This window comes from Dermacentor andersoni, chromosome 1, assembly GCF_023375885.2.
Source record: "Dermacentor andersoni chromosome 1, qqDerAnde1_hic_scaffold, whole genome shotgun sequence".
In the NCBI taxonomy this organism is placed as follows: domain Eukaryota; kingdom Metazoa; phylum Arthropoda; class Arachnida; order Ixodida; family Ixodidae; genus Dermacentor; species Dermacentor andersoni.
This window is the reverse complement of record NC_092814.1, coordinates 63,409,176-63,434,816: the sequence shown is the minus strand read 5'-3', so window position 1 is coordinate 63,434,816 and position 25,641 is coordinate 63,409,176. Positions and strand designations below refer to the sequence as shown.

General features: G+C 47.9%; 1 protein-coding gene across 7 annotated transcripts in view; it reads right to left on the bottom strand.

Moving 5' to 3' along the window:
- Nucleotides 1–25,641, bottom strand: part of LOC126546001 (dual specificity calcium/calmodulin-dependent 3',5'-cyclic nucleotide phosphodiesterase 1A-like) — a 615,937-nt gene that overhangs the window by 281,828 nt on the left and 308,468 nt on the right. For 3 of the 7 annotated variants that reach the window (XM_055061556.1, XM_050194058.3, XM_055061557.2), the window contains exon 1: nucleotides 7,945–8,212. The exons of 1 other annotated variant lie outside the window; for it this stretch is intronic. The gene's annotated coding sequence lies outside the window, so the exon portion shown is untranslated. Of the gene's footprint in view, nucleotides 1–7,944; nucleotides 8,213–25,641 lie in introns of those variants that run through there. 3 more of the 7 variants (XM_055061559.1, XM_050194060.3, XM_050194062.3) reach the window with 1 other exon arrangement.

Sequence of the window (25,641 nt, the reverse complement as noted above, 5' to 3'; positions counted from 1 at the left end):
CAATGGGAAAACAACTTAGTGAAATGCTCGCACATGTCGCTCTCGACATTTATGTGCCGCCAGGTCTCCCATCTTATCATGCCCTGTAAACAACAAGCACCGAAAAGAATTATGTGCTCTCATTTGCATAAAATTGTACGGTCCAGTAATCTTAACGTTCGTATTTTCTAGCGATAAGTAGTGGAATATCGAATCATAGGTAAGCCTCACGTCCTGTTTTAACATGAGCGGCTCCACACAGAGAACACGAAAACCACCAAAGAAAATTTCACAACAGCTGTCGAAGGCGCACTGCTGCTTCCTGCCAGTTGGCAGCGTACGGCAGTAAATGGAATAAATTGTTTTTTTGAAGTCAGACACTAACAGCAACACAGCTCGTCAATGCTGCTGCCCCCATTCCGCGCAGAATAGTTCTAATAATAATGGTCACCCTACCACTGTGCATGCCATGCCTCTTCGAGAAAAGAGAAATGAAAGAAAAGAGAAAGAAAGAAAAACGCGTAATTCTCGTACAAAGACTTGGCTACCATACGGACTTCACTAATGATCGCCAATATGGGCGCATATATACGCGAATACAGTGACGCGAACATCACCGGCCTCGCTCCCACCTGGCAAACACCGAGGGGGAAAAAAGTTGAAGTACCGGCACCAACATTCCTCGCGCCGCGAAGGCGCCGCAGACGCTCCGCTGACGCCGCCGCCATCATCAGGAAACAAGCCCGTGCGCGCGCTTAATGCGGATCCATTATGCAGCCACGTGCTGCTCATGGAAAAGGCGAAACGCTACCACTGGTGTCGCGCGTCCTCGTGGTGCGTCAGCAGTAGCGCTAGCCCGCGACGTCGACCTGGTGAACCGTGCCGACAGACGTGGTCGTGCGGCGTCGCATGCCCCTTTTTTTTGGTGCAGTGCTATATGCTTCCGGCATTGCGCTGATCGCGGTTCGCAGCGGGGCTCCGACGCTTCCAGAAGCGACAACACGCGCACTTCGTCCGTTCGTTCGGGCGTAGCGAAGCAACCGCTTTTAGCGTACGCACCATCGCTCCGTCGCGAAGCTGTACGCCTGACCACAAAAGGTTCCTTTGCGTGGAAACTGAAAAAAAAAAAAATGCTGAATTATACGTCACGAGGCGTTCCTTGCCTTTTCCCAGTCACCACAGTCCCAAAAACCTCTAATGACGAACTTATGGCGAAATTATGGCGCAGCTAAGCCCTTACGCAGCACCAGCCGTTTCGAGTTTTCTTCACCCATACTTCGCTCTGTTCCACTAAATATGGACATATGATGGTGATGTATATACACGCATCCGGGAATTTGCGCACTAGCAGGGACTACTTAGTTTCACTTGGTGTGAAAGCAGCAGCTGGATTAGAGCATTAGGGTAAAGAAAGGAGAGGAGGGACGTGTATATATATATGAACGATGTGTTGTTTTTCTCCATTCTACATCACTCGATGTTTATTTTGACAAATGTTTTGAACCTAGCCTCTCTGTAACGCCCCAGAGGTTTCGAAGGTACACTAATAATTAAATAACTAAATAAATAAATAACGATGATGATCTGACACACACACACACACACACACACACACACACACACACACACACACACATATATATATATATATATATATATATATATATATATATATATATATATATATATATATATATATATATATATATATATATATATATGGTGCCTTGAGACTTGGTGCCGCGTTTACAAAGTCATTTTTACATAAAGTTTGTAGTAGCGCTGATAGTACTCAGTGCATTTGTGGCCACGCGGACGAAGGCATAGATCATCTATCGCTGGAATGTCCAGGATATTGTACAGAACTACGCCATCTGATACGCACCTTAACAAGGCAGTAGACCACAGGCCCATAACCATAAAGATCCTAGGTCGTCCATCGCCAACAGATACGTTACAAAGGCGAGCGCTAGTGGTCCTCCAAAAATGTCTGATGGAAATTAACATTTTCAGAAATGATTGATTGCAGCTTTTATCATTTTCCGTGCCCATAACTATTCAAATTGCTGACACTTAGTGTTTTCTGCATTTCTTGTACGACACCTGAGTTTACTTTCTAAGGTGTCATTTATGACGTCAGTGGTGAATTGAATTGATTGTATGTGAGCATGACTTTCCGTTCTAATGTGTTATGAGTTGTCTCTTCTACATTTACGTGAGATGACTTTATGTTCAAATTGGTTTTTGATATGATTTGTGAGGTGAAGTGCTTCAGGACACTTACACGTCACCGGAGCTGTCTGCGTTTCTTTCGTTGTTGCCTTTCTTCCGTCAAGTGCCGGCTTGTTACGTCATATTTGGTATATAATTATTCTACTAGAAAAGAAGTCGCCGTTGCCGCCAAAAGACGCCAACCCCTTTCTAAATAGGAAGTATTAAATAAAAAAAGAAGATTATTTTCCAATTTCAGGCAGCCGCTCGCGCACTCGTTCGCATGTGCGCACGCTCATAAACTCTGCCGCACAGCGCTGTTTCGCGGATTACGGCACGATGCAGAGAAAGCGTACACACCGGCTGCTGCGTGCATGCGTGTCCTTCGGCCGATTCGCCGCGCTATTTCAGACGAAGTGCACCACGCGCGTCGGCAGTAGCAGCGCGCGGACTTGCAGGCACCCGGCTGCAATCACCGGCACGCCGATGACGCCGGCCGACGCTCATCGACGCCTCGGCGCGCGATGATTCCTCGCGGAAATCTCCGAGTGCGGAACTTTCGTTCGCGGGCCAGGCAACGCGCGCGCTTGATTATCCGCTCTTCGCGCCGCCAGCGTCCGAGCGAGGGCCGCGGTGCTCACGCCACGCGCACCAGCTCGTCGTGATTGGTGCCCCGCTGCAGTCGTTGCGGTCACGCAACTTTTCACTTCGCGCTGTGCACCCATTCCCTCACTGCGCCTGCGCTCGATAAGAAAAGGACATCACCGAGGACTATTAGAGTGCTGTGACACCTTGCGCAGGTGTTTCGAAAGCGGTGCATATATCGTTGGTGACTTACGCGAGCTCTGAAGGGAAGGCAAGAGGAGGATCACAACGAGCGCTCAACGCAATTATCGGCACGATTGTGTATGTTAGAGCCAGCTGCACCTGGCTTTATAGTGAAACCGTCCCCGGGGGAAGAAAAAGAACGTTTGAGACTTGCTGTTATGCGTATCCGTGCAATCCGCCACATTCGAGTGCATCTTCGCTGCAGCCACGAAAGTGCAATGCCAATTTAGTCAGCAATTTTTATTTGTTCCGGATAAAAAAAATATATCAGAAAGCGAGCACACATTGAGTTTTACTGTCTGTTATGGGCTGTACTTTGTAAGGATTCTTTCCCTCCCATTTTTTTTTTCCACATCATCTGTCCCGCCCAGTGTTCGATCCCAGCGGTAGAAAGGCGCGCCTATGCGCGAGCAAATACCGAAACGAAAAGGAATCGTTGCGAAATACGACCCCAGAAAAGAAGGGAGCTGTTGTTTGGTTAGGCCAACAGTACTAAAGTGGAACGCTGAATAGCGGAATCTGCACTTCGTGTTTGATGCCGTCGACAATGTTTGACATCGTTTCCAAAATGTTGCGCACGTTAGTGCATTATTATGTGCATATTCAAGTCAGCACAAAGCCAAAGTTGCCAGGTTCAGCAGCTTGCGCAAACTTCTGCAGCAGGAAATGTGTTGTTACCGTTGCGCACACAGCATTAGAGAAGAAGAAAAAAAGAAAGAAACGGCACGTCTATGACTCACTTCATGTCAGCTTATGCACCCGGTAGCTTCCGCTGTTGCAGGAAGGAATAGCTTACATACTGCACGGGCTAACTAACACTTCAGAGACGAGATCGCCAAAGTGGCCGGGGCTGCTACCGGGTATCGCTCCTATAACGCGATGGATACTAGACAGGAAAACAAAGACTCAGACCTAACCTCGAGGGCCTCCCGTGCTGATACGAGAGTGCTTCGCTGCGGGCAAGGCGCGCGGCCAAAGATCATACCAATAACGGCCGAACGAGCTGCAGCACACGGCGCTGGAGATAGCGCTTATCTCAACGAGCTTTTGGGGAGCGTCACGGCTCCAGGGCAATCTCGGCGGCCGGTCGGGTCCTGGCCCTGGCCGTGTACAAACACGCACCAACACACACACACACCAGAGACGTGCGGGCCGACCCAGCGTGCGGATTCTCTCGCCGCAACAGGAACAAACACGCGCGTCTTTACTCCGGCTCCGCCGCGCAGTAATCTCTTTCGAAATCGACGGCCATTCGAGCAGTGCTAAAACAGCCATACGTCGCCCATTTCCCGCGCGCATGACGAGACCAGTGCGCGAAGGAAAACTTCCACAAGACGTAGCTTTCGCAACGCCGTGGCATAGCTGTTCACCACACGACAGGCGCGTTCAGTCCTGCCATCTAGCGACGACAAGGACGGCCTAGAATGTTTTCTGCTTTTCTTTTTCCTCGGCGTGTTTAAAGGCACGCCCACACGTGAGGTAATTCCGTATGAAAACGATCCCGTTCGGTCGCAAGAGAGGCAAAGTGAGAGCCATTATGGCTTGCGAGAGCGCATGCTGCGCTATAAATTGATGTCTCAAATGCGAATACAAAGCCAATAAAGTCAGTGAAAAACGGAGAGCGTTTTTCTTTACGCCACACGCCCAATTTATTCCCCCTCCATGTTCAGAAATAAAATGAGCAGTCTATACACGTGAAATATACGGCTATCACCGGCTTTCAAGCCTGTACGACCATTCTTTAAATCAGAAACCTTTAGTGAGCACTGTTCATTTTTTTCTTTGCGACAGAGTGCCCTAACATTGCAATACCCAAGCCACATAAGCGCAGCAGGATAAGCCGTGCGCTAAACGAAGACTTCTCTTTCTCTTGTGGGGTATGAAACTTGCCGCTTTCTTCAGGTTCGAATGCCGGCGTCACGAGACTGCGACGAGGGTAGCTCTGAGCGAGCACGATGCTCAGACAACTCTCTAATGCTCTCTAATAGCTCTAAGATCTAAGATACTCTCTAATTTAGGCTTATTTGAATCCGCCTTCAATTTTCGCGACGGGTAAAACAGCTAGGATAAATTAAAGTAACCCAACCATACGAGGACAAAGAAAAAAAGAAAAAAACTCGTAGCACAGCCAAAGCGCTGCCCATCTTGTTATGAGCTAAACTTAAAGAAGGGGCAAACGCGCGCGAGGTAGCGGGTTCGACCCCGGCCCCGGCGGCCGCATTCCTACTGGCCCGGAATGCAAGAAAACTCTCGTGTAGCGTGCTTTGGGTGTAAGGTAAGGGACTTCAGGTAGTCAAAATTAATTCTGAGCTTTCCACTATCTGGAAACTGTTTCGGCGCGTTAGACACGGCATTTTGTTTTTCTTTCTTTTTTTTTCTGTAGCGATCGTGTTGGTGGGACGCACGTTACGTGTTGCGACGTACTGATGGCGAAGCTGTAAGCTCAGCAAAAACACATGCCCCCGCTAGGAACAAATTTCACCGACGAGTAATTTGTATCATTAGCGCAGTTGTACAAACGTTACATAACCACGAACTTCCGAAGGCATACGCAATTCTGCCAGTGGCAATTATACTAGTGCCTAACTTTACTCGACTATTCGTTGCAAAATCCCAGTGAAGCTTTGTGCGCACTTTAGCGGCGGCAGAAACAGCCGGCACACGTCAGGGACGAACCGGTGACAGGCCGGAATGGCTTAGTAGGACGCCCAGCGATGTAGCGAAATTTTGTCAGGTTCATGTGAACACGGCGCTGTCGAGCAGCTTGAAAACAAAGGAAACAAAAGCGCCCGTGAAAGCTCAGGCCATTCAGCATCGCGCAAGCAGAAAATGCACATTGATATTCCGAGCTTTGCGAGGTTAGCGTAAAGGTTACTGTCTGTAGGCTCTAAAGAAGGAAATGCGCAATCGCGCTAAGCAAGGTTACTGATTGGGATGAACTCTCAGCGAGGCACAGATGACATTCCGCCGGCGTGCCTGGCATCCTCAGAACTTAAGGAAAAAGAACTACTTTTTAAATTTCCTTTCGTGAAATTTATTTGAGCGCGCTCTCTTTTATTAATCGGAATACGCGATTTTGCACCATAGCGACGCTCGAAGGTATGACAAACGCATTAAGATGACAAGCATCGTTAGGAGAAAACAAAATGAAAGAAATCGCGGGGAAAGGACCAGTTGGGTGGGAGAAATACCATCTGGTGCGTTGCACGCCCTGTAAATCCTGCATCGATTCGTAATCGAAAGGCTGCAATTTAACCCGGTTTTCAAAGCACATGGAGAACAATTAAGGGGACTAAATGAAAATACGTTTTGCAGCTATCGATTAAAGATCAGCCCTCCATCTAAGAATTTTCTTCCAGATCTTTCCCATTACGGAAACATCACGTGCTGAACGTTGTGATAAACGCACTGTGTAATCAGAGTTGCGTACTGGGATTAACTGAAGCCACCGGAACGTGCAGGCCGGCATGTACAACAAAATATGTCACACGAAAAAAGAAAAGTGGGGGTCGAGCATCACTGTAAAATTCAGCAGAAATGTCGGAACGATATAGGATGGACAATTAATGAGCAAAAAATGACACTACATACGGCTTCTCGGGGGAAGAAGTTTAAAATAGGGCCGACAATGGACTACGATTAGGACTTGCACTGCCAACTACTCACCGGCACTCTCACGCTACTGATGCTACCCGAAACTCGTCTAGCAAAAAACACTGTCTTTTCGAAAGTGACACTTATGGTGTTGGCCTCCTGATTTTATGCAAGAATATCACTATAGCATGGAAAGAACATGTCAGTGCAAGCGCATATAGCTTAACGGCTTCCCAGTCGGTGCGCCAGGCTGGCCTTTCTTATTTGGCGCTCGTCTCTGGCTATTCCACAACCGGATTGGTCTACAAATAGTGTCGCAATTAAAAGCAACAGTTTCGTTCCAGCCCTAATAACACGCCTGAATTTGCCACACACAGACTAGAAAATTTTAATGTGAATCGTATTAGGAAATGTAACATGCACATCAGAGAGAGTGAGAGAGAGAACGGTGATATCGAAAAAAAAAATGTTAGTGTACTACAAAACATTTTCGATCGCTAAGAGATGAACTATGGATGCATGAAGAAGGCAATGCGGCTGCATATGCCTGCGTTCTATTTTTGCATTTTTTTAAATGAAGTTGATTTTTTTTTTCTTGGCAAGGGGGTGGGAGGTGTGGAGGGGGCAGAGGGTGGTGTGCTTTGACATGCTAAGCAACTTTGTCACGCGTATACTGTTCCAGTTTCCATGCACCACAGGGACATCTGGAACAGTCCGCAAAGCACGCTGCATAAGCAGTCGCGAACATTCTCTCGAGCCATCATCGCTGAGCGTTCCGACTGCTTAGATAAAAGTCTGTCGGCAATTATAGGATATCATATTGGCTTTTAATCCTACACTGCGCAGTGAAAACGGAGGTTGGGCGTTGAGCGGCGTGACGTCCTAACTACGCCCTCTCTCAGTCACGCGAACAGCGACAGAGCACCGCGGCAAGTCAAACTAAGACACCCGGCGTGAGAATAGGTACGACAGATAAACCATAGGAAAGTATTTACGGCAATGGCATTGGTGGTGGGCGCGGAGTGAGCCCGGATCGCAGACCATGCGGCAGCCGCTCCCAAGGCAGGCGCGCCTGGGAACAGACTGGTCGCGCGGCGTGCGACGAGCTCTTGCGCGGTTCGCAGCTGGCAGCAGCTAGCGTGACGGCCAGGCCGCGTGAGCGACCACTGACGGCCGAAGGCGGCCACTAGAGTCGAGCACGGCACGACGGAGGTGCGTCTCTGGTGCATGCACGGCCGAGACGGCACGCAATTGCGCATGCAAACGCGCCCCGTGACAGAGCAGAGCGCGCAAAGGAGCCGACTGAACACACACGGTAAAGTAGTGGCTCACCGTGAGGGCGGCGCACCAGCCGTTCAGGGAAGAAGGTGTGCCTGTGGCGGGTGCTTCACCGACGGTTCCAGGAAAAAAAGACGAAATGACAGAGGAAAAAAAAAATTGCACGCGAGACGACGGTTTTCAGTGAGCCGCAATTGACGCTGCGCGTGCCGGCGGCCGCCGGTGACAGCAGCAGTGGCGCGCGTTCGAGACGCCGGCTCCACGCGGCGGCGACAGCGACGTGCCTCCACAGCGCTGCGTGCTCCCAATTTGCTCCGCGCCTCCCACGAGCATTTCCTCCGAGCCTCCTCCCCGCGCGGTCACGTGGTTACGGCGCGTGCGCGTCGCAGCGACAGGGAAGTTTCGTCCCCGCGCCCTAGGGAGAAAAAAGGCGCCGGCTGAAGCGGTTCCCTGAAGAGAAAGAGGATGGATGATGCTACACCAGGTGCACCGTCGCGGCACGCGAAGGCGGATCTCGCAGGCGACTGTGCAGCCTTTCGAACTGGGAAAGAGTAGAAGTACAGGGTGCTCCACTGAACTTGAGACAAGCTTTAAATATATGCAAATGCCACGTAGCTGCGCATAACCAAGGTAATCTTTGCCGTCGCTTGAAGATACTCAAGATTATTTTTTTGTATGCCGCCTAATCACATAATTAGTCAATTAATTATTCAACTTCCCAAATTTTATGTCAATGAGAAAATTGTAGAACAAAATGAAAAACTCCCGATACAGCTTTCTGTTGCTCGATGCGTGCTACATAAAAGTGTTTTTGCGAAGCCCGAGAAGCCCGTTTTGCGAAGCCCGGCGGCCAGTCGCGCGGCAATCTTGCGTGTATTCGCGGGCCTCTTTCGCTCTCGGAAAAACACTCTTATGTAGCCCGTATCGAGGAGCAGAAAGCTGTATCGGGAGTTTTTCATCTTGCTCGACAATTTTCTCATTGACATATAATTTGGGAAGTTGATTAATTAATTAAGAGTGATTATCTAATTCGGCGGATTGCAGGAAGTGATCTTGAGTATCTCCAAGCGACGAAAAAGCAACATTACCTTGGTTCTGTCTAGCTGCGTGGCATTTGCATATTTTTAATGTTTGGCTCAAATTAGGTGAAACGCCCTGTACCTATGAGTCGTAATTTGGCTCCAGCCAGGACGGTGCGTCTCCCACGTGCCTTCACTGGCGTCAGTGCGGACGGCTCCTCGCAGTTCCCACTACACAGCTATCGCGATGCCTGCCGAGGACAGAGCTGGTTGCTTTATGATATGCGAACTTGATCGAATAACTCATCTCGCAAGCATAATTTTCATGCTGCTGAAACCGCGGGCGCAATGGCCGCAATAGGACGCGCTTTTAAATTATTAGCATGCGTCTTAATACTTAGTAATTAAAGTAATAACATAATGAGTACTTATTTACCTAATAACTATATTAACCTTATATGAATGTATAATCATTAAGACATTTACCTACTATTTATTTATTGCAGTATGCGTGTGAAAACTAATATGTGCGGCCCGGTGCTTGGAAGCATGGAATTTAAAATAAATGTAAGGCAAGTATTGGATCCATTGATTTTCCCATGGCTGTTGTTTTGTTTTTGAGTTCCGCGCCCGTCGGTTTTTTTTTCCCTTTTTTTTTTTTCTGTATTCGCCATTCCGGCCTTGATCTAAATGTCTGAATATACCATCAATACGTCTTTTTTTGCAGTTTTTTCTGTGTTGTGTGGTTAGCTGTTATTTCACTTTGCACTCGACCCACGTTCTTCGTTCCTTAGCTTCTCGCAGAAGTGAGCTGTTTGGAAAAGAGAGAGAGAGAACCAGCACACGTCTTTTCTGTTTGACGCTCTATAAAGTTGCAGGGGGCTCCTCATTCGACGCTTCAATGCCAGGATATTAGCCTCTCCCACTCATTCACTGCGGTAAGCAGAGTCAAGCATTCGGTCGCAGCGACAGCAACATCAGCCACGGCCATTATAGGGTTGGAGAGGGGCCAAAAAGCCGCAGCTTGCCCGGCAACGAAAACCTGGTCAGGGCAACTGCACAGTGAACGCGAATCGGCGAAAGAAGATTCACGTGGAAGGAAGGGGAGTCGCGCGCTTCTAATTGGTCATGCTCGAATGGCGCAACTCAGATGTGAGGAAAAATGTTCCGGCAATGAGAACCAAGAGAGCACCATTCACTGGACGGCGGGGGTCCCATCCAAAGGAAGCTCCAGCAATGAGCCGGGACGTTCCTCCGCTGTTCCTCAATGTCGAGCCTAAAGACGCACCATTGACTGAGTCCACCCGTTGCGGCTGCGCCGGTTTTCTGCTCGTCGCAACGACGCTTCGAAACCAGTCACGGAGAAGCCAAGTGATTGCAGCTGATAAAAGCTGAGGGAAAGCCCCCCTGCTAGGGAAAAGAGAAAGCGCCGCGATGCGCGCCACAAGGGCCGCCGCACAAGATGCGCGCGAGTGCCACTCTTGGCCGCCATCTGTGTGTTGGCGTCACGCGTCACCGTTGCCCAACGCGCGCTGCTACAAGTCTCTAATAGAGACTTTTAGCAGACTGGAATTGAGACTGGAATCGTGCTCCCTGCCGCAAGCGATATATATGAAGAAAGAAGAAAAAGGTAGAAAAAGTTACTGGAAAGAAGTAGGTCGTCTCTGCCCCATCAGGACATAACCAATTCGAGCTAAGGACTACTACTGCGCTGCAAGATCCGACAAAAGTACACAGATGATCTGATTTGTTAGAGAGACTTCGAAAATTTGACGCGATGACTTAAAGCTTGTTGTCGCAACCTATTTGTTTGGGTCACAAATCTGTAATAGCTCAGTCATGCGCGGCGTCACAGACCAGCTCATTACTTGAAAGAAAAAAAAAAAAAATTGAAAATTTATTGACGAGGAAAAGTTTATCAAAAGTTCGAAGGCGATTCAAGCCCTAGTTGAAATCGATGCCCCATCTTCGGGATCGGCCCATGAAAGAGGCTAGAAGCAGAGGTTAGAAACAGACATACGTGTTACAGAAAAGGGGCAGTAACTCACCAAGGAAGACATTGTCTTCAAAACTTTAAATTTCGCGTTATGTCATCTATGTGTTATGTTATGTCATCGTTATGTTATGTGTGTCTTCCCTGTGTCCGTGTCAGTGCGCTGCTTCCCCAGCAAGGTGTGATGATCAATCACCAACTAGCCCAACTTTCCACATTACATCGGCTAGTGTTTGCAAAATTGCAGAAGTTTTTTTTTTAATTCCTTTCTCGCATCAACTGAACACTGAGCGAAAATCTATCCATACTCGAATAGTTCTTACAGGTCCAGAGGTCGAGTTCACAAATCTTTTCGTTCCTGAGCGATGTTCGCAATTGCCCGACCGCCATCTATAATACTATCTCCAACAACATGACTAGCCGGCATTTTCACTTACGAGCAATTTTAGGATACGAACGTTTTTTATGAATAAGGGCATTGAAGCTTAAGCATGTATTTATGGTGTTGCTCTTTTCTTTCAAATAATATTGTATTAATATTTTCAGATGTTGTTATGAATTTGGCGTGTCCTTCTGCGCGCTCGTTAGATTTCGCCAGTCTGGGAGCTGACGTGGCTTTTTCCATTCTTATTCTAAAGCAATTGCTCATCAGTGAGGTGTGAAAAGTCATGAAATGCTGCGCCCTCATCCACAAGAAGCTGTTGCGCTATATAATATTTTGTAAGACCAAATGCCAGTAAATCCAAGCCAACCAATGGCAAAGATCACTTACGAACGAAGAAGAGCCGCAGGTTTGTCAATTCGACCTTTGACTCTGCGCTCACCTCCCACCGCGCACTGTAATCCAATTTGCATCCACAAGGGCGCTTTCTGTCTATAGCACACACCCTTAAAACCTTGGTTATAGACCAATTTGCATCCTTACGAACTCTTAAGGCTGCAACTCGGTTTACAGTGCTGCTTGTTGGTGAATGGTTGATTGCAAATGCAACGCAGAGTGGCTGTAAGCCTTATTCCGCTATTCTCGATGACGCTGCCAATATAAGAAAAGAAGCCATTTATATTGAATGCGTTTAACCAGGTGTTCTTACTTCGTAGCTCTAACTCCTTAGAATGATTGAAGCTACTTGGAAAATAACTCGGATAGCCTATAAGCCCGCACACATGCCTGAATACAAGCAAATCTTCCACTTGAACCCTGTTCCTTCGTCTCCATCGTGTTTTCTTTTGTAGCCTGGTTGCATGGCGAAATTTTAATTTCGCGCTTGATAGAAGCGATGAACAAAACGCGTTAAATTTTACAAAACATTAGCAAGTGTAAATGAGGAAGACATTTGCCTGCATTGTACTTTTCGGCGACCGACGTGAAGCTTTAGAGAGAGAGCGAGAGAACGAGAAGCGATAGGGGCAAAGGCAGCGAGGTTACTGGAGGAAGGAGAAAGGGGAGCAAGAGACGAGTAGAAGGAAAGAAGAAAAGTTTTCAGTTTATATGTATACGCAGACAAATGCACGGGCGTTCTCAAGAAACGCATGCAGCGCTTCGTGGCTTCGTACATCGCAGACGCATGAAGCCACGGTCTCAGGATCCGAAGCTGTATACGTTCTGAAGTGCTAGTTAAGTGGTTAAATAGCGTCCGCGACAGTATTTTTCTTGCGTCCGTGCAGGCTAAGAAAGGTTCTTAGCGTGACGCGACTTTCACAAAGGCCTATGGTAGCATTGCTGGCCTATGCGGATGGCACAAATCCCGGACACGGTGAATCACTGAAGTAGACGGCGTACGACTGTTTAAGCCTGCAAATCAAACGTTCAGTGACGTGCAAAGTTGCACAGTTGCTTGCGCTGCGAACGCTGTCGAGTGTGCGCGCTCATCACATGTTATTCCTTTCCTTCTCCCTTGCTTTATTTTCCTTTCCGGCCCGCTTTTGCCTTCCCCAGTCTCGGATAGCAAACCAGGTGCAACGTACGTGGTTGAAGTCGTCGCCTTTTCTTTTCTGTCGCTCTCCTAAAAAAAAAAAAAAAGCTTTCTGCAGGAGCACGGAACAAGATCAGAGTATGCGCAGTATTGTTCTAACTGCACAGACAACACGCACTCTAATAACGTCAAAGAACTTGCACTTTCCGCTGAGTCAATAAAACTCGAACAGTAGAGAGGTTTAGACCAGCGTTGAAGGTGCGCTCCACTCAGAGCGGTGTGTCCTAACGATGTGCACGCAGCTGCTCAGCGGGAGCACTAAAGTGCGCGTGCGCACAACGTTCACGGCGGCAGTGGAACGTAGACCGCTGCCCTCGTTCGGTTACAGAGCCGACTGAGCGTAGCCTGCGTCCACTTAGCGTCTTTGTCGTTTCGCAGCCAAGCTGACTTCGCGCCGCTCGCGTTTCAGCGAGACGTGCTACACCAAACACGAGAAATCAACTTAGTTTCGTGCAGCACATCAATATCTGAGCGGAAGCTAAGCTCTGCTCCGATCGGTTACTGTATGGAAAAAGAAAAAAAGCATTTTCGAGTAAGAGAAAGAAAGAGGCTAACACGAGAACGTCTATGACACATGGTGCACACGCATTTGCCAAGCATGGTTTCAGTGCAGGTGTACAGCGATGTTCGACAGATTGATCGGATACTGCGGCCTTTTTCAGAGTGATGCGGATCGGCACGCATTTCAACACGTAGCTCCCGAAGCATGTTAATTCATCGGGAAAATGGAGAGAGATTTCAAGCCGAGATATTGAGAATGTGTGGAGCTTGCCGTATATGTATAACGAGACTGCTTATCCTATAATTTGAGGGCCATGCTTGCCCCTGTCATCATTTTCAGTGGCAGCAGAAGCAACTGTTTCTATCTATTGTACGAAACGCTTTTACGCCGAGCCAGTTTTACTTACAAAGTTGATACCACGGAACACTAACTGAAGTTTAAAAGACCACTACGGCATTCGACATTACGGTGCTAATGCAAATGCAGCATTCACGTTTTTGTGTCATGCAGCGCCAAAAGTAAAGTAGGCAGCATAAAAAGCAAATCTCACAGAAATAAACACATTGATCCTAAAGCCGTCTTTCAGTGCGTTGAATGCAATGTGAAAATTATCGCGAAAAGCCTCCTACAAAACCCATAAAGGTTTTTGTATAAGTCTGGGTCATTGCCCGAGTGCACAGAAGGCCCTTTACATTGGGTATATGTTTACTTCAACGTCGACCCGATGTCTATAGTGCTAGAAGTGCTACTGTGCTGTGCGGTGACAGTATGCGGCGACAGTGACCGACTGTGATTGTATGTCTATGCTCCTTTTTTTTCTTTATCTCTACTTCGCTATCACTTTACCTCCCGCTGCCCACTCTCCCCAGCGTAGGGTAGCAAACCGGATCTTCCCCTCTGGTTAAAGGGACACTAAAGGTTACTATTAAGTCAACGTGTACTGTTGAAATACCATCACAGAAACCTCGAAACGCTTGTTTCGTGCCAAGGAGAGACTTATTTTAAGAGAAAATGCGTTCTGAAGCGTCCGCGTACCTCTAGCGCAGTTCAAATCGCCCGCCCTCCGATCGAGGAGTACTGACATCATGGTCTCATAGTGACGTTGCGCCATCGGTGAGTAGAACGGCGTCCGCAGACGGCGCTACGGCTTTTCTGCGCAAAACGCAAACGCACGGCCAGAAACAGAGCCAAGACAGAGCCGGCAGCAGAGCGAAAGCGGGAGTATGGTGGCTACCGGAAGGAGAAACGAATTACGTCCCACATTACGTCCCACGGCACACGGAGAGTCCGTTTTCGTTAAACTATAGGCTGCGGCGAGCTCGCAGCGTGGTCGGCGTGGTCTGTGAGAAGTGACGAGCCTTTTCGCACTTGCAACAGGGCATAAAAAAGTGCGAATCGACGCAAAACTCGGCCTAGAAACGTGCTTCGCCACAGCCAGGGCTCAATACGACCCAAGCTGGCACGACCCAGATGTCGTTTCCCGCACCGCCACCAGGCGCCGCTACTATACCTCAAACTCCAGCGCAAGACGCCCATAAGCTGGTACTTCATTCTATGACGCAAATTTCGACGCTCGTCGCAATGGACCCTGACACCGACAGATTGGCTCGCGATGGTGGGCTCAACTTCAGCGATTTGAACACCGACGAGCGCGACCTGCTGCTGAGGGCTCGCACTGCCGGCGTCGTTGCGTACTACGACGGCGGCCTCGACACCGGCTCTCCGGAGCGGGAAAGCAACGAGGGCTTCCCACGACATCACATGGACGTGGCATTCTCGCTGCTTGTTCCAAATGAAACTTTCGCGAGCCAGCAGAACCCTCACAGCACGACGCGATAACGAAACTACTGAAACTCCAAAGCGTGCGCGGCGCAGAGTCGAGCGCGCACAGTCGAGCGAAAACGAAACCTTTCGAACACCCATATTACTGAAGGGTAACCTCAAAATATTATTTTTTCTTAGAATCGAATAGACGTAGACAAGTAGAATTTTTTTCCGTCTTATAATCAAATGAAATGATATTTTTAATACGAGTAGTTGAGTTTTACTAACACAAATTATGAGGAGTGCTTTCGTCATCGGGCTAGTACCGGAATGTCGCTGGGGGGTCTCAAATCGTGTCATGCATTTACCTCAATTTCTCGGTTACTAAAGCTCTGTTCACGATTATATTGACGCCTTAGACGTTCTAGAACATTGCTCTACCACTTTAACTTGAGTTTCTGGTAACCTTTAGTGTCCCTTTAACCTCCCTGCCTTTCTCCTTTCCTCTGTCTCTCTCTCTCTCTCTCAACGTCGACCCGAAAAATGGAGGCGGTTCGATGCTAGCTTGCCACTGATTTCCTAAAAGAGCTACTTTGCTGCTATTATAGTCCTTTAAATGCCGCCGTCTGTAGCGCTGTTCAGTAGAGGGGGGTTTCTGAATGGAGTGTATATGTTTCGCCGAATGCTAAGTTAAAATCATCTAATCAGCCGCACACAATGAGCACAATATTTAGAGCAGTTTTTCGACGTCGCAGATGTATTTTTGGTACCTACTAGATCACTGAATGTATATATATATATATAGATTCAGTGATCTAGTAGGTACCAAAAATACATACGTACATACATACATACATACATATATATATATTATGAACATGTAAAGCCAACAGACAATGAAGCCAAGGAAAGCATCGGGGAAATTGGATGTGCTTGAAATTGAAATGTAGAAAGTAACAACGGGGGGGGAAAGGGAAATGAAGGTGGACGAAAAGATAACGTGTCGCCGGTGGGAGTCGAACCTACAACCACCGAATTACGCGTGCGTTGCACTTGTCCAGTAACTTGGGTATTTATGTTTTACTAGATCTAGCCCCTAGGAGTGTTCCCAGCGCCGCTCAGAGCCAAGCTGGGCAAGGGTTTATCAGCCACGTGCCCGCTCTCCTAAGATCACGTGTTACGTGACGCCATCGGGAAAAACAAGAAGGATTTTCCACATCCGTACACCTTGGCTCTGAGTGGCGCTGGCTAACGCTCCCAGGGCTATGTTTAGTAAAACATAAATACCCAAGTTAACTGACGGTTTGATAGCCGTCGCCGTAGCACAATTGATAGTGCAACACATGCGTAATGCGGAGGTTGTAGGTTCGACTCCCACCGGCGACACGTTATCTTTTCGTTCAATTTCATTTCCCTTTCATTATTACATTTCAATTTCAACCACAGCTAATTTCCCCGATGCTTTCCTTGACTTCATTGCCCGCTGGCTTTAAATAGCCATGACTAACAAAATCGAGCCCCTCGGTTCCTCTTCTTCTATCACACACACACACACACAAATATATATATATATATATATATTAGTGTCGCGTCGTATCCTCGCAAATCTCATTAAACTGGCTTCCTCTCTTAAGTGCACGCACGTTTAGCAATAGACCGTTTTTGCGCAAGGTATCAGACAACTAGTAGACCACAGCCTAACTTTACTAGCATTCTATGCTCTTCATTTACTCTATCCTACGCAGTGAAGAAGTGTCAGAGCAGTACAGCGGTAACCCGATCTTTCGTGCTCTTTCACTTCAACAAAATACGTAGTGTTTCTTGAAAAAGTTAATTATTTACATCTACTCAATCAGTTGCGTGTATTCACGAAGAACTGCATGGTAAACCGAGAGGTAAAACCGTCGACCGCCAGCGACAACTTTGAAATGTGACCTTGAGTATATTGGGAGCCTGTCCTTATGCTTTTTGAATAGCAATGTTGCAATCTGGGCACGTTGGTATTCCATTTTTTAAGAACTGTACAAGCGCAAGGAAGACACGGACAAAAAAAAGAAAGAAAAAGAAGGCACACATACACACGCATTTTATTAATAAATGAACAAGAATAGTTGAAGAGAAAACGAACGGACGGACAAATGAATGGCGACTGGATGTTACCGTTATTGTGGGGCAACGTCTGCCAATCACGCTAGAAAGCGCCAATCATTCAATGATTGAGGAGGTCACGGTTTTAAGAAACGCTCATGGCGAAGCCGTTTCACGGTGGGGACAACAAAATCTCGCCGCCCATCAAGCCGCACCACGCAGTCCGCTATAGGTCTAATCCGTTTAGCGTCCAGCCCTGGACGCGCCATATATTATTCATCCCAAACGCGCTACAGAAAGCGGAATTCTAGCCGCTTTAGCTGCTTTGGTCACGGCTGCTACCGCTCTCGGAGGATAATCATGGCCCCACGTGACACGTCGTGTCCTCCGCTGGCGGGTGCAGGAACGCGGAAACCTCTAGGCCCTTGCTGCGGCTTAGTGCATCTACCAAATGGAGGCACACATTCGGACTGTTTGTGCGGCACCAGCTTCCTTCTCGAACAAAGAGAGAGAGAGGCTCGGAGACCTCGAAGTCACTTAAGAGAACGTGAATTCGCCATGATATAATCTGGGGCTTTGATGAGAGCAGAGGGTGCGGCTTCTCCGAGACACAAGCTGAGGTAAACGAAATGTTGCCATGTGTTGGGAGCGCTGGAGCTTCTGTGCTATGTGGTGGTCTAGGTACAGGTTTAGCTGGTGGTATATAGGGTGGAAAGGTTTACAGCATAAGTTTCCTGCTAATTCCAGCATAATTCCAGCTTTCAGCATAATTCCACTGGTATATGGACTAACGATAAGTGATGAAAGTTACTCAAGACTTAATTTTTATCAGTCTTTTTTTTTCCTGCTAGACTTTTACAAAATCGGTTTGTTTAGGCTGCAAGAGAAGCTATTTTATAAGCTTGCGGAATCTTTGGCACGGATATTATATCCGAATTCACTACATGCACGCATCCCAAAGAGAATCAAACCTCTAATTTGTAGCTCTGCTATGCCCAAAGTAGCCAAGTTTTGCCGTTGTTCGTTCCTTTGGGACGTCATTTAGGAACAGGACCGCGGGATAAGCTGTCTAACTAGCTACTGATCGATCGATTGATAGATAGATAGATAGATAGATAGATAGATAGATAGATAGATAGATAGATAGATAGATAGATAGATAGATAGATAGATAGATAGATAGATAGATAGATAGATAGATAGATAGATAGATAGATAGATAGATAGATAGATAGATAGATAGATAGATAGATAGATACTGTTCTTTTTTCTTATGGGAAACCTGTGAATTTCATTCGTTGTCCTTACCGACCTATTCTATAACTATTCTCCGCCAATACTTTAGTACGGTTCTGCTTTTCTCGATTGTTGCGTAGTAATGTCTTCATGCCTATTAAATTTTCATTGCTTCTTGAATCTCTATGGTTACGTGCATCGTCCACTTGCGGACGATTGGAATTGGATTGGAATTGGACGCTACGCCACGCTAGGCCACGCTATTTTTAGGCCACGCTATAGCGTTAAATTCAACTTCTTCTTCAAAAAAAAACAACAACAACAGACAAATTCAGACAAAATAAATTAAAATACCACATTTCTGTCCTCTGTGAAACCTTCAGAACCGACTCGATGTATATTTTTGTTGCGAAGTTACAAATCGATCAATTTATCGTCTCGGTATATCAAAATATAGCAATTTATGCCATAACCAATAAACTTCCCCTTCCCATTCTCTCTCTCTCTCTCTCCACCTCAACCGCACGTCACCACAATTCTTATTTCTGAAAAGTGAGTTTCATTAAACTAGCTTGAGCGGACGTCCAGTGTGGGTAGTTTCGCCGTTCACGTGTATCTCTGCAGGGAAATCAGAGTTGGGGCTGGGCTGAAGCTTCCGGGTAACAAAAGAGCGTTTGCTCTCGCACGACCGCTTTAAGACAGATCGACGCTCGGGGCGGACAGAAGAGAACCGACCCTTCTGCGTCGAATCTGGCATAGCGCGCTGAGAGGCGGAAACAAGGCAGGAAGAGGGCGAGGAAGCAGTTGAAAGGAGTATTCGGTCACCTCAGCAGGAGGCACCCTTAAGAGGACAAGGGAACAAAAAAAGATGAGAAGACGACAGGGGGAAAGAGCGGATAGTGCTTTCGGAAACGAAGCTCCGAGTGGGAATCAGGCGGTATACACGGGCAGGGCCGCGTGCCTACTCTCTCACCGCTGGACGTAGCATGGACACACGAGACACGCAACGATCAGCCGCTCAGGAAGGGACAGCGTTGTCGCGCGAGTGCAGGAGCGACGAACTCGGAGGCAGGGGAAATCACCTCGCGTTTGTATTTGTTGCGTCAGTGCACGGCAGAGGGACACTGCAGCCGCCGGACGGAACGAGTGGGGAAGCAGGGGGGGGGGGGGGGGGGGGGGGGCGGCGCGCGTGTACGCCCCACGCATTAGCGTCCGATGCACACAGGAGACCGATCGAAGAGCCCACCGGAGCCGCCCAGCAGCAGCCGAGCGTGCCACCACTGCCCTGTAACCCGGGAGGAAGTGTGCCCGCCTCTCCATCGACGAGGCTGTCTCGCAGCAGGCTTCTAAAGCTCGTCACGCCGGGGGCGAAATTCTTGATGAGATCGGTCGGCGCACGAGAGCCACGCAAGGAAGCGTGTGCTAAAGGAAAACATAGAATAATTTTAGAGGGCCACTCAAACGAAAATCTTAAGCGCTCCATGATACAGCGACAGCTGGCCCAACGATACACACTAGAAGGAGTATTATACGACGACGGGGCCTCGATGACAATGAAGACGACGGCATCATGAAGATGACGGCACGACCTCGACAACAGCCGACGGTAGTGTGACGACAACGGCCACCCCGTCTTCATTGTCGTAGTACGAGAGTACGACGACGTCTTCTTACAAGTCGCTCAGGCCCGACATCAAATATTGCGTGGGAACAGAGTTTCCTTCTTTTCCTTTTTTTTTCTTCTGGTTGCTCCTTCAACAAGAAAACACATTCACAATGATGATACCTGCAATAAACGTCTCGAAATCTGAGTGAGAGGGAAACATGCGAAATGACTGGTTGGCTACTCTATGCTGGGGCAATAGCGTAAAGGGATTGAGATATATTGCAAGGCGATAAGAGATAAAAAGAAAAAAAAAAGCTAGAAAGTGCGAACATATTGCTCAATGAAGCGCGAGGCAACCCTTCAGGTCTGTCCCAAAAGCGGATCAACGTGTTTAAAGCCCTGTGTGGTTATGACGGTGTGTACCAGTGTCCCGGCATTATTTCTTCCGACAAGAGGCTGGTGTCCAGTCAGTCTAGCATGATCGAGAACTGTTTTCAGTGCAGCATGAGGGTTCTCCTGAAGAATCTGTTCTGTTTGCTAATAGTTACCAGGCAGCAGAGCAAATATGAACACTCGTGGGCATCGACCAAAGCAAAAGAGGACACAAGTCAGCAGCTTAATGTTCCTGCTGCACAATTTAGGACGTTCGTGAGCAGCGCGCTCTTTCCGGATATATGCTGCGGCTGCAAGCTCACCCATAGCCGGTGTACCGTGGTACACTGAAGAGGCGAGCGCACGACCATCGCGCTGCCGTGCGCCTTATGTGCATTTATTTTTACGGATATTACCACTGCGTTGACGAAGCTCGCTCAACATTGCAAAGGCGTTCGCGTAACGAAAGACTCCTATCAGAGTGACCGCAGCTGTTTATAGACCATGCGGTGGGAACAGCGCTCCGCGTTGGGCTGCTGAGCAGGAGGCCGCGGGATCAAATCCCAGCCACGGCGGCCGCATTTCGATGGGGGCGAAACGCGAAAACACTTATGTAGCTAGATTTAGGTGTACGTTAAAGAACCCTAGCTTGTCCAAAATATTCCGGAGTCCCTCACTACGGTGTGCCTCATAATGAGATCGCGGTTTTGGTGTGAAAAACCCCACTGTTTAAAAAAAAGAACACAAAACGACAGCGCTCCAAAGATCCGAAAAGTAGGAACAACCGTATATACACTGTCAGTACACTGACTGTAGTGGACACCGCCCCCTACATAACGCCCCCCGCCGTGATTGCTTAGTGGCTATGGTGTTGGGCTGCTAAGCACGAGTTCGCGGGATCGAATCCCCGCCACGGCGGCCGCATTTCGATGGGGGCGAAATGTGAAAACACCCGTGTACTTAGATTTAGGTGCACGTTAAAGAACTCCACGTGGTCGAAATTTCCGGAGTCCCCCACTACGGCGTGCCTCATAATCAGAAAGTGGTTTTGGCACGTAAGACCCCATAATTAATTATAGTACACAATGCTGAAATATATCAGCGATCGTGCAGCCGTCTTTAAACTTTTGACAAGACTAGTGCATTAATACATAAAGAGGGGCAAAGAAAAAAGAAAGGACAGAAAGCAAAAATGCGAAGGGAGTAGAGCCGGCCAGTGAGACGAGTGTCCGGTTTGCTGCCCCACGTGGGAGGAAGGAAAAGATGGAGGACAAGACAGACAAAGTAGGCAAATACAATGCAAAAAAAAAAAACATTCTTAGCCCAGGCTCGAGATTAACGTCTTTAATAACGTCTGGCTCCTGACAGCAATGTAAAGTACGCTCGCTCAAAGTTACCAGTGTTCTGCAGGTCAGCATGCATCTTTCGCCAAGTTTTGCATATTAGTCCTCAAACTTTCATTTGAAAGCGACAGCTCGTGTGGGCTTTCTTTTCTTTTTCAACTTTTTTCGACGTGTAGGAACATTCATTTGACTGTGCATCGCGTCACAAACAGCTCAAAGCAATACTTGTGTTACGATAGACCTCGTGGGGAGGGGGAGGGGGGGGGGGTCTCCAAATTTATTTTCGCCACCTGGGAACTCTCACCTAAATCTAAGTTTCTGGCATTCCGTCCTCATTGAGATGTGGCCACCGTGGCAGGAAATCGAACGCTCGGCCTCATGCTCAGCCCAGAACGCCATTGTGACTGAGGCACCACGGGGGGAGAGAGAGAGAGAGCGGGGAGCAGGGAGTTGCCCTAAGCAACCTTCTGATACCAGCATGCCAGTTTTCCAAACGTCTTTTTTTTTTAAACACTAGTACCATTCGTAAAGAACTCAAAATAATTATAAGAGAGAGAGAGAGAGAGAGATATTATGGTAGAAAAGCTGAGAGGTCGGCTTGAATCAAAGTTCTGACCTGCTACTCAGCGTAATTACGGGTTATGCACAGTAGACAGAGGGAAACCGTCGTGGAGTGCTCCGGATTAATTGCGGGGAAAGCTGTCACGGCCGGATGTCGTCATAACCACAAAAGGAACATTCTCCGGATCGCGCTCGCACGTCAACTACGTGAAAAAGCGGCTGACTGCTACCTGTCACCTGTTCAGGTTCCTTGCAGGAAAAAGTTGGGCAGTATCTATACACGCTATGTTACAGCTGTACATGGCGTTGTTCGTTGTATTCCTGCGATACAGCCTGCCTGCAATATACAACATCTGCAAGACTAACCTGCGTACGATTCAGAGTATTCAAGCCCAAGCCTTTAGGGTATGTCTTGGCTTACCACGCAGTGCATCAACGGCTGAAACCATTGCCCTTGCGCAGGATTACCCAATCACGACGCACATTATCGTTGAGACAATGCGTATGCATCTCAGGCATTATGCTAGGACCCCTTCCCGCCACTTGGCGAGCCTCACTGCTGCAAGGCCCTGCTCGACATTTATCGGCATTGTCAGTGCACATCGTGCCTCGTTTACTTCAGGGTACGCACCTCCGGCCAAGCCAGCGTTTCCTCCGTGGTGTTTGAACCGTCCACAAGTACATATAATGATTCCAGGACTACAGATCAACACAGATCTACCGGCCCCTGCTCTAAAACAGCTGAGCTTACTTCTGCATGAAAAGTACAGCAACCACGTGCACATCTATACCAATGGATCGACTACGTCGTGCAGTTCTGGTGGTGCCGTGGTTATACCAACGCGAGGAATGACACTGCGGTTCAAGACATCGCATGTCACGACCTCAACGGCGGCAGAACTAACGGCCCTGCGTCGAGCACTGGAATTCATTGATTCTGAAAGACCTAGAAAATGGGCTGTGTGCTGTGATTCAAAACCGGCATTACAGTGCACGCAGTCAGTTCTCCAACACGGATGTGATGACCAATTGACATGCCAAGTCGTGAAACTTTACCATGGTGTCCAACAAAAAGGTCACGAGGTCGTTTTTCAATGGGTACCTGGCCACTGTGGAAGCAGTGGTAATGATTCCGCCAATAACGCTGCTCGCACAGCACATCAAGAAGAGCACAGCGTCCAATTCCGCTTTCGAGGACTGACGCTGCAAGGCAGCTTCGACACCTGGCACGCAGTCTCACAGTGACCGAGTGGAACTCGCCAAACTTACGACTTACACGACTGCATCGACTAAACCCCTCCCTGCAACTCCGACCTTCACTCGGACTTCCTCGACGTGAAGCTGCGCTTCTCTGTCGCCTTTGATTAGGAGTTGCCTTCACAAATGCATATTCTACATTAATTGGAGTGACCGACAGTGCAGCATGCGAGGTCTGTGGCACCAAAGAAAACATCAACCACCTACTGTGCCACTATCCAAGATATGCCCCAGAGAGACAAGAACTTGCCAAAGCTTTCCAAAAACTGGACAGTCGACCGCTTTCTGTGCAGGTGTTGCTGGAACACCGCCCCCATCGCCCGTCTGCCCATAAAGCGGTGAAGGCGCTTTTGTGCTTCTTAAGGACGACGGGTTTGTGCGACCATCTGTGACTATTAATGTAATTTCTGTAAGACCACACGCGTCAGCGAACTCACCTCAATTTCCTTATTTCCCTCCCTCCTCTCTCTCCCTGTGATCTTTGTTTTCCCCTTTCCCATTCCCCCGGTGTAGGGTAGCCAACCGGACGTTATTCTGGTTAACCTCCCTGCCTTCTACTTTTCTTTTTCCTCCTTCCTCTGGATCGCGCTAGGCCAGAGAGAGAATAAACATCTTTGTTTGCCGAACAAGGCTTCGGGGAGGCGTCCTTACTTGAAGATGCCTTGAGCTCGGGCCGCGGCCTTGGTGATGTTGGAACAATTTCTTCCGGAACAGTTGACATAGACTCAGTGGCGTATCCGGGGGGGGGGGGGGGGAGAGAAGGAGAGGGGGGAGGGAACCAGGCTTCAGCTTTCACCGACATTTTTTCCGTCGGCGCACTGCTCGCTTTGATGCCTGGCACGTCGCCTATGAACAAAGGCGCATGTCCCTAGAACGCCCGCCTTAGACAAGTACGGGATAGTGCACGTCTTAAGCATACCAAGGGCCTGCTCAATGTAATAGTTGTATTATTATGCCCCAAGCACGGGAAACTTAACAGAGAACAATGGCACCTTATCCCGCCCTCCACCCCCTATTTCCGAAAAAAAGAAAGAAAAATCCTGCCTAAGCGTCTGATAGGGAAATAAACAGGGCGTTTTCTTTTTTTTTTTTGCGGCACCAAGTTTTTTAAAGATTGCCTGTCGTAGATATTACAATTCTAACCCTTGATCTAAATTACTCTATGAGGCAGCCATTACTTCTACGAGAAATCACAATGCCTAATTGAATAATTAACGTAATTACGTTAATTACCTTTTTAATTGATTACTTTACGCAGATATTACAGTATATGATTTATAGCCGCTTAGTTCGCACGGCGTATCCACTTGGAACTAATTCTCTGGATAGCACCAGTTCCGAGATATTAATTTTCAAAGTATCCGTCGAAATGCATTTGTGTTCCAGTTCCTTTTGGGCAACGAGGCATAAAACAGCGGTTTCTTAAAAAAAGCGGGGAGGGCGCTTTCCCAACACCCCATCTCCAACATACCCTCGGTGCAGATCTGGGCAGGCAGTGAAAAAAAAAAAAAAGAAGCTTACAGCGCCGACAGAAAACCTGCTTGCCGACGTTTCGTAAGCTGGTTCTTGTGCACAATGTTCGCAGACAGAATATTGCAGTTTCACTACTTACATCGGTGGTTAAATTACAACGGACAATCCATTAATTCTTCTCACTAATTCTTTCGCTCTCGCTCTCCAGGTGCCCATATTTTTTTTTTCTTGACATACGAGTATGAGGAAGGTCGCCATTTCAAACATTTTAAACATAGGATGATTCGGATTGGAGAAAATCGTCCATGGCTATCTTATTTGTAAGGTCGTTTCTTTTACTGGTGACAGGTCGTAAAGAAAACCTTTTCCGAACCACCAGCCGAGCCTGGAAGTTTGGGGCAAAATGATGTGGAACTAGAAGCGAAAGCAGGACTTTGACTGGCAGAGCGTTTCCTTACGAAAGATGAGAATTCCAACCATGCTATTTTGACTTTACAGCAGCCGTTTCCGATCGCGCGCGCTGATGGCTATCGCTAGATATTTGAAGCAGATAAAGGTTCGTCT